This window comes from Neophocaena asiaeorientalis, unplaced genomic scaffold (assembly GCF_003031525.2).
Source record: "Neophocaena asiaeorientalis asiaeorientalis breed wild unplaced genomic scaffold, Neophocaena_asiaeorientalis_V1.1 scaffold24, whole genome shotgun sequence".
NCBI classification, from domain to species: domain Eukaryota; kingdom Metazoa; phylum Chordata; class Mammalia; order Artiodactyla; family Phocoenidae; genus Neophocaena; species Neophocaena asiaeorientalis.
In genome coordinates, this window is record NW_020185317.1 from 6,115,598 (window position 1) to 6,128,763 (window position 13,166).

Genomic DNA, 13,166 nt, shown 5'->3' on the forward strand with positions numbered 1-13,166 from the left:
AAAAAAAAAAAAAAAAAAAAAGAATTGCAGATAAATGAATAAGTTTTTAGTATAAGTGTGTCCCATGCAATATTTGCAATATCTCACTCCTATGAGAAAAATTATCCAAAACTTGGAAATAGGCAAGAATTTACCAAGGTGTTCTTTCATAGCTTTGCTGAGCTTGACTTTATGTTGACTGGGCTATTTTATAATTCTGTTGGGGCGGGGGTGGGGGGGTAACAGGTAGATTTTTGTCTGGCTGATATGCAATAATTTGTATCTGATACACCAGATAACCCGACACGTTGTGACTTATTGTTCTGTAGGATATTAAACAGTTTTGCATCTAACTCTGCAATCCTACCCTAATTTTTAAAATGAATATATGTCTACTTTCTCATGCACTCTTAGAATTGGTTTTAGCATCTTACTTGTTCGCTCATTAATTAATGAGTTGAATAAAACTTTGACAAATGTTCATTTTATATTTGCACAGGCGACATGGTTTTCTGTTTTTGAAAATTATACTTTAACGTAGGAAATCTCAAGTTTCCACAGAGATGCTCAAGTGAACTCATGTGATGGAGCCAAACTTTATGGCTAAGGAAGTGTACCTCATGGGTTGTTTAAACCCAGGAATATCTTTTATTGGCTCTTAGAGTAAATCCAAAGCAGTTATAGAACTAACCACTGTCTGTTTTTCCTTTTTACTGATTTTTTAAAAAATATTTGTTTTTGTTTCTGATTTATGCATAGCTAAGTTATTCTGCATTGGTAGCAATGATTGAGAATTTGGTTTTACGGCCTAACCATTTGGTGATACCTGTTGAATGATGGCTATCTAGTCTTTATTAGAAGTGAGATGACAAAGAATCCAGGTTTTTAGTCTTTTCATTTGTCCTTTGTGAGCTCAGATTGATTAAGAATGTGCCCACTGGGAAGAATAGCTTTGATCTGAACTGGTGAATTTTTGTGTGTCTGTGTTTACTTTCAACCTGGGGTTGAGGTTGTAAAGCTGAAGCTATAAGCTTTCTAGGTGTCTGTGTCTATAATTTATAACAGCCTTTATATTTTGCTGAGTAAAAGTAAAATGTTTTCCTACTCTGTAGGGTATTAATAAATTCCATTGTAATGCCTCTTAAATTAAAGGAACTTTGTTCTGATTGGTCTACAGACGTACATATGCACTTGCATAAATCCCCCAAATTAAAAAAAAAAAGCCCAGAATTTCTAATGCTTTATTTAAGTGTGCTAAACTTAAAAAACAAAAAAGTCCTTCTTACAAAAACTACTAGCTTAGAAACATTAGAAGAATCCAAGTTTATATAATTAAGGTGAGTCTTTGGAGAAATCAGCCTGGATTAATAATTTTGGTTTAAGAAAAGAAGGCAATTATATGTCTTTTCTCTGATTTATCAATGTTAAGTAAAATAAATACACATTTTAAGAATAACATGTAGATTTGTTTTCTCATGAAGAGATTAGCTAATCTGAACTTCCTAAACTACTTATATTGATTTACTCATTAAATAAACTAGCATTATTGCTAGAAAATATTTAAGTTTATGAAAAATGTTAATTTGTGTTCACTAAGATAACTTATTAAGACAAACTTTTTATCTCAACAGTAATTATGTTTCATACTCTAAATTTAAATATGATTCCAAAATCCTTAGGTAACTTAAAACCCTAAGATAATATTAAATTAATTATTAATTAATCATTAGATAACTAGCTTATTTTAAAAGTTGGATACTGAAACACTGATTAATAAAAGCATAATTTTAAGTTTATATACTTTTGCTTCTTGCTTTTGTATGCTATAGAATGGCTATCCTTTTGGGTCATGTTAATATACATGTTCATTTTTGCCACTTTCAGAAGGTGTGAAATGAATGTGTGTGGCTGTAGAGACTTGTGTTATGTGGACTTATAAGCTTTATTCATCTGCTAAAATGCTTGTATATGACAGTTCTCAATAATCTACCTCCAGTTTTCCTATGAAACAGAACTTATTAAATTGGTTAAAAGTTATAATTAATATGACCACATTAAGGGCAGGAATAAGAGAGCATGTAAGGTAATGGAATGAGTCTTGTTTTGAAAGGAAAAAGAGAGTCCTAAAGTGTCACTTTATTCAGAATATGAAAGAGCACAGTGAAAGACAAAAACTTGAGGAAGTATAGCAAGTTGGAGAAGGTTTGATGAAAGTGGATCTTATTTGCCTTGGTTTGTAATACCAGGCCCCGAAAGGAAATTTTGAAATATGCTAAAATTTTGGCAAAGTACCTTCAGTTTTGAAGCCCTATTCACAAGATAATTATTTTTTAAAAATGTTACTGCCAAATTTTATGTTAATTAAAAACTAAAATTCGGCATTCTCTTAACCCACCTCCTGGCTCCATTTTCTAAAACCTTTAAGATTCACTACAATTGATCTGATGGGAACCTAGGAACATGCCTCTCGTAACACTGACACATAGGATGTCATCTTAATTAGTGTTTGGAGGTGATGGGGAGGCTTATCTGTAAAGCTAAAGAGAATGAACTTCCCAGTGTATTAGTCTTTGTACCTCACCTTCTATGGCAGTGTCTGGCAGAGTGGGAGCTCTGGTTAATCCTTGAGTTGACTCTGACCCACAGTTGTTTCCCTACTGAGTAACCAGAAACACTGCTGATTGGTCTACAGTTGTTCACCCCACTTTGGGAGGGGTGGTGTTGGGAGAGCTTCTGCTTATCGCTCTGCTGTGGTTCTGATGTTTCTCTTTATTTATTGAGGCCACCCAAGATGACATAATATTAAACAATACAGTGATAATCATACTAGTATGGTGATAAAACGTTTTCAAAGTTCTTTCATATTTTGTCTTGTTTTTGTCATTTGTATCCAGTTGCTTCTGTCTTCCCCCCTCAGTTGCTGTAACTTCTGTGTTGCTTAAAGTCACACTTTAGGGTTACTTGGTATCATTTGTCTTGCCTGACTGGTTCAGGGCTGCCTGTCTGGAGCCCAGGATACGAATAGCTAGGCTGTTCTTCCTTCTTTCATGCATCTTTCAGTTAAGTCCATTGCCGTTGTGTGTCCTACTTCATAGGATAATTTCATATTTATTAATGCTATTTATACTCTTCCTCTGATGCTACATTCTTAACATATTTCATTCTGTTTAATAATACATAGTTCAATATTGACCATTTTGTAAAAGTGATGTGTATTATTAGCTTGGCTTCCAAGGTTTTGAAGAAACAATATCCCAAACATTGTTTTTCCTTGCTTACTCAATGTAATCTAACACAGATTTATTTCTAGCCACATAAGTCAGTCTCCGTCTGGTCTCTCCCAAATAAGGTGTGGAACAGTGCTGTGGTCCCCAAATAACAGTTAGTAGAAGGGTGACATTCTTACTATATAAAAGTGTCTGAAAAACTTGTTCAGTTACATACTGATTTCTCAGTCCTTTTCACAGATTTACTAAATCAAATCTTTGTGGATGGGACATGGTTGTCTGCTGCATAACTAAATGCTTACCATTTACCCTATAACCAGAATGTCTGGTTTGAATTTTGGCTTCTACATATGTTAGGTGTGTGACTTTGGGTAAGTCATTAAACTTCTCAAGCCCATTTCCTAATCTGTAAAATGAGAGCAATAATGCTGCCTAGCTCAAAGGGTTGTTGTGAGGATTAAATGAGTTAATATTTGTAGAGTGTTTTTTTTTTTTTAACAGTTTCAGGCACATAGCAGTATCTAAGTGTGTGTTAAATAAATAAATCAGAAGTTCCCCCAGATGATTTTAACACAAGCAAGGTTTATGAACCAATGGAATGGAAAGAGCCAGGCTCTGAAATGCTTGACTCATTTCTCATTGAAGACATACCCTCTCTTCTACTTCCAGTGATTCTCAGCTGGGCTAGGACTGTCCCCAGCTGAGGCTTTCGAAAATATGTGGAGGCACTTTTGGTTGTCACAGTATTTGGATGGTTCTGTTAACTCTGATGGGGACAGAAATAACTGGGAGCCAATCGAAAAGAGACAGACTGAGCCACAGACTCTAAGAAGCCTGGACTAGCAGGCCAAAGAGCAGTCTCAGGGAGCAGATGAAGGCACTGGGAATCACGTGGGATGGGAAGAGGGACGGCCTCTAGGACCAAATCACAAAGAGGTGAAATCAAGGGCAAGGTAATATTGCAATCTAAGCAGGTAATTTGCACCGGGAATTCTGTCAGAAGATGTTGGCCAGAGATATTTGTAAGCAGCCTCTAGGATCTGAAAGGGGGACTATGGGGTCTCTATCACCCAGGCATTGGCGGGATGCAGCAACTTAGTTCTAGTAAGGAAGTGAATGCATCAGGTTGATCTTGGTCCCTCAAGGGAAATAGCTGAGTCTCCAGGCACTGGGCTGGGGATGAGTAAACCTTTACTACCTGACATAAGATTGGTTATGAAGTTTCGCTTCAGCTGTGGAATGTGGAGATCAGGTGCTCCTGGCTCCTACAGACAACATCACTTTGGCTTTTCTGCAGGGTAGGGATTAGGATGAGGTAAATGAGGACATAGGGTGCAAAATTTAAAGAGGCACTCATTCTCAGGGTGCTGCAAGTGAGTGCCTCTTTAAATTTTCCACCCTAGGTGCCTCATATACCACACCCTAGTCTCAAACCTGCTCTTATGCCAACTGGATTTGAAGGCTTCATTGTTGGTGGGTCTGTCTTACGATGTAGTGCCCATTGTGGCTCGTGAATGACACCAGTGAAAGATGCTTCATATGCTGCCCTGCCTGGTGTATCTTTACATGCCCAACAACTATGTAAAAGGTTGATCAAAATTAGCAGCTTCTATAACTTCTGCCATGCAGTTGCCGTAGTCCACCTACTTTCCCAAAGGTTAAGGACATGTTTAAAAAGTCTTGGTCTACATTATTTATTATTTTTTTTTTTTACATTTTAGTTTTTTATTTTATTTTATTTATTTTTATTTTGGTTGTGCCAGGTCTTAGTCGTGGCTCTCTGGCTCCTTTGTTGTGGTATGCGAACTCTTAGTTGCGGCATGCATGTGGGATCTAGTTCCGTGACCAGGGATCAAACCTGGGCCCCCTGCGCTGGGAGTGCAGAATCTTAACCGCTGCATCACCAGGGAAGTCCCTGGTCTACATTATTGAAGAAGCAAAATTAAACGTAGCCATCTCTGTGAGTTAGATCACAGTGAATGACTGAGTCAGTTAAATAAAAGAGTTATGAAATTTTTAATGTCAGAAGAGTTGCAAATAGTGATTAGGCCTTTACTGTTACCAAATTTGCATTTCGATGCTTTTAAAATGTGCAGAAATGTGTCCACCTGAGTGAATCAACAAAAACAAAGTCTAAATGATGTATCAATGATAAATATTTATACATTCAGATAATGTTTTTCTTTATAGAATGCCCTCATTATAATGCAGAATTCTTCAACATAGCTGGGTATTTTGACTCCACTCTGATTTTCACTCTTACAAAACTGTTAAGCAAAATCTGTTTATGGCAACAACGTAACTTTGCCTTTGTATTTTTTCTTCCTTTGTGAAGCACTAGTCAGGAAAATACTGCAAGTATTAGCACAGTGTAAACAAGCAAGTTTGTTCAGTTTACCTGCATCTATTTGCCTGTAGGTTCTGTGGTTCTGGTGTTAATCTAGTTCCGTGACCAGGGATCAAACCTGGGCCCCCTGCGCTGGGAGTGCAGAATCTTAACCGCTGCATCACCAGGGAAGTCCCTGGTCTACATTATTGAAGAAGCAAAATTAAACGTAGCCATCTCTGTGAGTTAGATCACAGTGAATGACTGAGTCAGTTAAATAAAAGAGTTATGAAATTTTTAATGTCAGAAGAGTTGCAAATAGTGATTAGGCCTTTACTGTTACCAAATTTGCATTTCGATGCTTTTAAAATGTGCAGAAATGTGTCCACCTGAGTGAATCAACAAAAACAAAGTCTAAATGATGTATCAATGATAAATATTTATACATTCAGATAATGTTTTTCTTTATAGAATGCCCTCATTATAATGCAGAATTCTTCAACATAGCTGGGTATTTTGACTCCACTCTGATTTTCACTCTTACAAAACTGTTAAGCAAAATCTGTTTATGGCAACAACGTAACTTTGCCTTTGTATTTTTTCTTCCTTTGTGAAGCACTAGTCAGGAAAATACTGCAAGTATTAGCACAGTGTAAACAAGCAAGTTTGTTCAGTTTACCTGCATCTATTTGCCTGTAGGTTCTGTGGTTCTGGTGTTAGAAGCATTGCTATAGAGTAGTTATTGGCTTGCCCTAGTGAAACAAAACAAAACAGCACACAGATATGTGTCTGAACCTCTTGATGATTTTATAATGGAAGTTGAGTGTCCAAGGAAGGCTGAGATTAAATTCTGGGTGACCAAAGCCAAACCCACTGCTGGTTTAATGTTATCAATGTAGGTTTGTGTGATTGAGGCCTCTTGAAAGAAGGTTCATGGATGGCTTTTGCAGAAGAAAGAATATTGTACAGGGCAGGGGAAGAGGTAGGAAAGGAAAGAGTAAGAGGAATGTCAGGAAGTTAAAACTCTTGGGAGACTATTTTGTTAAAAAAAGAAACTGGAAATTGGGACTTCCCTGGCAGTCCAGTGGTTAAGACTCCACGTTTCCACTGTAGGGGACACGGGTTCAATCTTAGGAACTAAGATCCCACATGCCGCAGGGTGTGGCCAAAAAAAAAAAACAACTGGAAATTATACTACTGCTATAATTATGATTTTTACTTAGAGTCAGGTAAATGAAAACAAAACTTAACTAGGTAAAGAGTTCTCCATGACTTTAAACCTATAATTGGGTTTTCTTCTTCAAGATACATGGTTTAATTAAAGTTAAACTTTAATTAAAACTATTTAAACTTTTATCTAGGAATAAAATTTCTATCATAAGATCACAAGACTCTGAACCATTTTTTCATCTATTCAGTTAAGGAATTATTTTATTAATAAATTTTGTTGTTTTTAAAAAACAAAATATGAATTTTCTAAGCATAGTAACTAAAATATTATATCCCTTGTGATATTTGAAGAAGGTTACATGTTAAGAGAAGAACAACAAAGGAACCAGTGGGAAAGTGGTGTCCTTACTGGGAACCAAATATACCTGAAATCAGCTATCTGAAGCTGGTGTAATATTTTATAGACCTTTATTAGAGTGATAAGCTCTGTTTCCTTTTTATCTCTCTTTTTAAATTGAAGTATAATTGACTTACAATACCATACTAGTCTTGGGTATATAATATAGTGATTCGATATTTTCATGTATTATGAAGTGATCACCGTGACAAGTCTAGTTACCACCTGTCACCACACAAAGGTATTACAATATTGTTGACTACGTTCCTATGCTGCTCATTACATCCCCATGACTTACTTATTTTATAGCTGAAAGTTTGTACCTCTTAATAATCTCTCTCCCTTATTTCCTGTATCTCCCCACCAACCACCCCCCCGACAACCACCCGTTTATTCTGTGTCTATGAGTCTGTTTCTGTTTTGTTATGTTTGTTTGTTTTGTGGTTTAGATTCCACATATAAATGAGATAATACAGTATTTCTCTTTCTCTGACTTATTTCACTTAGCAAAATACCCTGTAGGTCCACCCATGTTGTTGCAAATGGCAAGATTTCATTCTTTTTCATGGCTGAGTAATATTCCATTGTGTATGTATAGCACATCTTCTTTATCCATTCATGTTTTTTTAATATATATTTTTTAGTTTATTAATTAATTTATTTATTTTTGGCTGAATTGGGTCTTCGATGCTGCACACAGGCTTTCTCCAGTTGCAGCGAGTGGAGGCTACTCTTTGTCGCGGTGCGCGGGCTTCTCATTTTGGTGGCTTCTCTTGTTGTGGAGCACGGGTTCCAGGCGTGTGGGCTTCAGTAGTTGTGGCTGGTGGGCTCTAGAGCGCAGTCTCAGTAGTTGCGGCGCACAGGCCTAGCCGCTCCACGGCATGTGGGATCCTCCTGGACCAGGGCTTGGACCAGGGCTCGAACCCGTGTCCCCTGCACTGGCAGGCGGGCCCCAAACCACTGCACCACCAGGGAAGCCCTGCTTCCATATCTTGACAGTCTCAGTAGTTGCGGCGCACAGGCCTAGCCGCTCCACGGCATGTGGGATCCTCCTGGACCAGGGCTTGGACCAGGGCTCGAACCCGTGTCCCCTGCACTGGCAGGCGGACCCCAAACCACTGCACCACCAGGGAAGCCCTGCTTCCATATCTTGACTATTGTAAATAATGCTGCAATGAACATAGGGGTGCACATTTTGTCGAATTAGTGTTTTTGTTTTCTTTGGAAAATACCCAGAAGTGGAAAAGCTGAATCATATGGCAGTTCTATTTTTAATTTTTTGAGGAACCTCCCTGCTGCTTTCCATAGTGGCTGCACCAATTTACATTTCCACTGACAGTGCATGAAGTTTCCCTTTTCTCCACATCCCTGCCAACACTTGTTATTTGTTGCTTTTTGATGAGAGCCATTCTGACAGGTGTGAGGTGATATCTCATTGTAGTTTTGATTTGCATTTCCCTGATGATTAGTGATGTTGAGCATCTTTTCATGTGTTAGTTGGCCATCTGTATGTCTTTTTTGGAAAAATGTCTACTCAGGTCCTCTGCCCATTTTTTAAAAAAATATTTATTCATTTATTTATTTATTTTGGTTGTGCTGGGTCTTAGTTGTGGCAGGTGGGCTCCTTAGTTGTGGCTCACAGGCTCCTTAGTTGTGGCTCACTGACTCCTTAGTTGTGACATGTGAACTCTTAGTTGTGCCATACGTGTGGGATCTAGTTTCCCTGACCAGGGATCAAAGCCGGGCCCCCTGTCTTGGGAGCACGGAGTCTTAACTACTGTGCCACCAAAGAAGTCCCTGCTCTGCCCATTTTTTAATTGCTTTTTTTTTGAGTTGTATGAGTTTTTTATATATGTTGGATGTTAACCCCTTATTGGATATATCATTTGCAAATGTCTTCTCCCATTTTATAAGCAGCTTTTTTGTTTCATTGATAGTTTTCTTCACTGTGCAAAAGCTTTTTAGTTTGATATAGTCCCATTTGTTTATTTTCTGCTTTTGTTCCCCTTGCCTGAGGAGACAGAGCCAAAAAAAAATATTGCTAAGATCGATGTGAAGGAGCATACTGCCTATGTTTTCTTCTCAGAGTTTTATGGTTTCAGGTCTTACATTTAAGTCTTTAATCCATTTTGAGTTTGTTTTCTTATGTGGTGTGAGAAAGTAATACAGTTTGATTCTTTTGCATATAACTGTCCAGTTATCCCAAACACCATTTGTTGAAGTTCTGCTTCTGAACTCTACAGTATCAAATTTTTTTCTTTACTCTTTATGACTAGCTGTTCTTAATTCTAAAATTAGAATATTTGACCAAAGGGCCTCATCATAAAGTTTATATAATCCCTACTGATAAACTAAATAAAATGCAATAGCAGGAACAAAACTCCCATAACATTTCATTGTTTCCTCCTCCATGTAGTTAGAAAATTATTCTACACCCCAGGATAAGTAAATTCTAGTCTTAAAAAATGTGAAATCCTAACTTATAAACCTGAGATAGGTCTAATTCACTGTGTAACCTTGAGCAAGTTTCAAAAGCTCTATGCCTCAGTTACCTCATCTGCAAAATAAGGATAATAAGCACCTGCATATAAGAATGTTATGATGCTCCCTAAAGGATTACTTAAACACAGCTAGGATAAAAAGAAGAAACATAAATTAACTTTGAAACACCCTTGGATATAGAATACTCAAACAGAAGTTACTGATAAACTTTCCAGGAATCAGAGTTTTAAAAGCTGTTCTATAATTGGAGACCCAGTTCATCTCTAAGGACACAGTCTTACATTTCACCTAGAAAGAATATTTTTATAATATCTCAATTATATTATATATTTAGAATATATAGAATATATATCAAACTTTCCAATTTATCATTGCTAGTATGTAGAAATATGATTGATTTATAGATTGATCTTGTGCCTTGTGACCCTACTAAACTCACTTACTAGTTTTAGTAACTTTCTTGTAGATACTTCAGGATTTTCTATGCAGAAAATTAGTTTTCTATGAATAGACAGTTCCCCCCCTCTTCCTTCCTCCTTCTCTTCCTTCCTCTCTCCCTCCCTCCCTCCTTCCTCTGTCTCTCTTGCTTTCTTGCTTTCTCCAGTTTGTGAGGATTAGAGATGACACATGAAAATGTGTGCTATAATAATGCCTGGCTGGGGCTGTTCTTGGTGAGTGGTGGTATGGAAATAATATTATAATTCCCTATCCTCACAGCACTTTGAAAAGGGAAATAAATCAGAAACGCAAATTTTCCTTTAGGAGAAGAATTAACTGTAGTTAAACTAGGAAGCAATCGCATGTACCTTTAGTTTATCCGGTGCAAAAACGTTGTCCCTTCTCTGAAATATTTGCAGGAACTTCTGGGTTACAGAGTTTGTTGCTGGACTATTTGGGGTGGCAATCATGAATCTTCACTCAGACTGCATTTTACTATACTCAGATCTTTCTTCTGGGTTTCACTCTCCCTAAGCTTCCTGACACTCTTCAGTCTGTTGATATGATGAATTAGCTTGATTGCTTTCTGAATGTTGAAACAGTCTTATATTCCTGGAATAAACTCCATTTGGTTATGATATATTACCTTTTAGTATTTTTTTGATTCAATTTGCTAATATTTCCTTGAGGATTTTTACATCTAGGTTCATAAGAGCTGCGGGTCTGCAGCTTTATTTTGTTGCAATGTATTCTTTTCTGATTTTGGCATCAGGGTAGTGCTGGGTTCAGAAAATCAGTTGGGAAGTGTTCCTGCCTAATTGTATTTTGTAATAGTTTATATAAATATTAGTTTTTCTTCTCTTAATGTTAAGTAAAACTTCCCAGCAAAGTAATCTGTGCCTGGAATTTGTTGGACAGTTTTTTAAAAACTATTGTTTCAATTTCTTTAATAGATTATAGGACTGTTCAAGTTATATGTTTCTTTTTGAGCTTTGTGTCTTTCAGAGTTTGTCCCTCTCCCAGTCCTGCACCATGAGGAAGGCTTGCTCACATCTTACTTGTGAGCACCAGTAGTTGCAAATTTCCCTTGTATTTATGGTCTCCCAGATGTTGTATACTCTCACACTTTGCAGCAATTCATTGAAAACATTAGCTGAATTTTTCCTCTTGGCTTGTATGGCATCTGGTGGGGTCTGTTCCAGGTAAGAAGTGCATGTGTCCTGACTCCCGCTGAGGGATCCTAACTTTCCTTATGTTTCGGCTTAGTTTGTTGCCCTGTGAACTCAGTTCTCCAATGTGTTCAAGAAAAGTTCTGATTTTGCAGATCATTTTTTTGTTATGGTAAGTGGCAGAGTGATTTTCTTTCAGGCTTTCTACAACCTAAAGGGAAGCTTGAAGTCTAATAATAGTTCTTTTTAAAAATTGTATTTAAATTTTATTTATAAACAAATGTTTATGTAACTTTTCATATCTTTTCCCCTTCATTTAGATAAACAATAACATCCTATACATACTTTCCTCTACTTTGATGTTCTTATCTAATATTATATCCCGGAGGTGATGTCACAATAATGTAAAGCAATACATATTTGTTTCCTTTTACAGCTGCCCAGTAAGTACCCCATCATGTGTTGTCCCTTAGGTGATACAGTCATCCTTCTATTTAGGACTGTTGGGTTATTTCCATTCCTTTGCTTTTATAAGTAGTACTGCATACATCATTACTTATTATTCTTGTTCATGTACATTATTTCTGACCTTTAATCCCTTTTTATATGTTTAATGCAACATTTTTCCCCTGCATTTAATATGGCTATGTTTTGAGGTGCTCTGCACCCAGAATCCCACTCATTCCTTCTTCATTTGTTTGATGCCTAACCCAGACATTCCCATACTTTTTCAGTTCAGAGTACCCTGAATGTCTCCATAACATTTTCATGGTCCCCAAAGTCAAAAACAAGCAAAGAAACAAACAAACAAAAAACCTGAACAATTCTTTTTTACTAAGTAATCAGGTCCAAAAACTTAAGAAGTAGTTGCATTTTAATAACTTAGTAGCCACTTGAAAAAATAATATGTATAAATGTAAATGTAAAATACCATTTACATTTTTTTCTTAAGTAACCACAATTACTAATGGGATGTGTGTGACTGTTGGGCACTGCATAACTTCTCAAACCTTGGGGGCAGATTGGACATCACCACCCTCATTACTGTTCCTCAGTGATTTTCATGAGGTATTTTTTATTTATCTCAGCAGCCACCCTATATCTTTGCAAAGATATGACAGTGTTAAAATAAACATAGTTCAATCTAATGTTGAAACAGAATACTTCGAGCAACCAGTTCAAGCCATGTCCAACAGATGTCAGTATCACTGTGTTGCCTTCAAAAATTTAAAATATCTCATGGTGCCCCTGTGAGTTCACTCTGACACCCAAGGGCACCTTAGGGCACAGTTTGGGAACCCCAGGCCTTGCCATCTTGCTGCTGTAGTCATCACAGACAATTAAAAAATCTATGACCTTTAAATACCTTCACATCCAGGTTAGCCTTCTTCCAATTTAACAACCAGATTCTACTTTCTGAACACCACATTATGGTCACACTTCATTTCCCATTTCTTATTACCATTCTTTTACCATTTTATTTCCCAGAGACCTGACTCTGAGTCTATTCTCTTAGGCTAGAAAATCACCTACCATCTTCTTACTTTCTTATCTACATAATCACTTTCTCAATCCACTAGAAAATAATAAATTCAATATCTCTACTGACAATTCTTTAAATTGTTAAACTCAACATTTAAAATACTAAATTAAAAAAATGTTATTAATACCTTGTTCCTTATGACCAGCATGACATCACTGAATGCAGAGTTGGAAAGAAATATGCAGTTGTACACTAAAGACATAAAAAGCTAAAGAGCGGGCTTCCCTGGTGGCGCAGTGGTTGAGAGTCCGCCTGCCGATGCAGGGGACATGGGTTCGTGCCCCGGTCCGGGAAGATCCCACATGCCATGGTGCAGCTGGGTCCGTGAGCCATGGCCGCTGAGCCTGCGCGTCCGGAGCCTGTGCTCCGCAACGGGAGAGGCCACAACAGTGAGAGGCCCGCGTACCGCCAAAAA